The sequence below is a fragment of the Sinocyclocheilus grahami genome, unplaced genomic scaffold (genome assembly GCF_001515645.1).
Source record: "Sinocyclocheilus grahami isolate Dianchi unplaced genomic scaffold, SAMN03320097.WGS_v1.1 scaffold1508.1, whole genome shotgun sequence".
Lineage (NCBI taxonomy): Eukaryota > Metazoa > Chordata > Actinopteri > Cypriniformes > Cyprinidae > Sinocyclocheilus > Sinocyclocheilus grahami.
This window is the reverse complement of record NW_015506687.1, coordinates 441,421-442,663: the sequence shown is the minus strand read 5'-3', so window position 1 is coordinate 442,663 and position 1,243 is coordinate 441,421. Positions and strand designations below refer to the sequence as shown.

At 41.2% G+C, this 1,243-nt stretch overlaps 1 pseudogene; it reads right to left on the bottom strand.

The window, feature by feature from the left end:
- Positions 1–5: 5 nt before the first annotated feature.
- LOC107570808 (teneurin-2-like) overlaps positions 6–1,243 on the bottom strand; it is a 99,598-nt pseudogene continuing 98,360 nt past the window's right edge.

Sequence of the window (1,243 nt, the reverse complement as noted above, 5' to 3'; positions counted from 1 at the left end):
TACATCAGGCCGTTCTTATCCAATGCAACACCTGCATGAAAGAACGGACAGTGAAGAAACTCAATACTTGTGCATGATAATGCTCATATTAAGACATGCTATAAATTGTATGATTTTCAACAATGTAGAAAACATTCACCTGGTATTAAAATGTCAGTTAAGACATAGTTATCTATTGTTATAATTGTCTAATTATGGTAATTTTCTTCTTCTTAAACTTCTCGTCAATGTCACTGCAGACTCTCCTAAAGAATTTCACTGCTCCCCAAGTATCTGAATGATTTCCCTCCCATTCCGATATTCCAGAGAGCAAAGGTGTCTTTAAAAGTAAAATAATTAGTAGTCTGTGTGTAGGAGCAATGACCTGGAAAAGAGTCAGGCGCTGTGCTGCTCGACTGCTACAGTTTGAGTCAACCTGTCACGGTGATCATGTCAGAGTGCGTTTTATTCTGAGATAAGAAGGCAGAGTCTGTCTCTGAGTGCAGTCTGCTAACCTTATGATCTCTCTTTACCTTCTGTGTCATTTATTTTCCTCACATCAGTGGTGGAATGATGTCTGGAGTCTAGAGAATTACAGGTTACTGAGGTTTGTGATAGCACAGAAAATGACAGCACCTGGTAACTGTCTAAGGGATTAAATGTTGATGCTTTCTAGGTTCAAGGAAAATAAAAATGCTTCTGTCGTAATTGTAAAGCATCACAGCGTTGAAATGCTGCTTTGTCTTGCATAAAAGCTAACTCTGAAGAAGTTCAGGGTGTAGTGTATATAGTAAGGTATGGTACCGTGTGTAATTTTTGTCCCTCCCAACTCACAGAAAGAGAAGAAAAACGGAATATTTCCTTAAAAAACTTCACCTCTTGGGCTCATTAGTGTGGCCTCCACTGCCTTGCCTCCATCACCACAGTGAGCCTCATCGAACGGGACGCACTGCTCTCCCGTCCCCACCACCACCTGAGCGTTATCCAGCAGCGGTCGTGCCCCATTCAGAGAGCGAACGCGGTAGATCTGCCGGGAGTTGGTGTCTGACAGGAACAAAAAACCCGACACCGGATCCACTGCCAAGTAGTACTTATGGCTTGGACTGTTGCTATGGAAATAGGGCAAATGGGAGAATGTCTCTTAATAAAATCCTCTGAAAAAAAGCATGGTTACCAGAACATGATGAAATGAACTATTCAGTTCATTGCTGGTAAAGTAAGCGAAGCTCAAAAAAGAAAACTCTGATAGAAAAGAAAAAAAAAA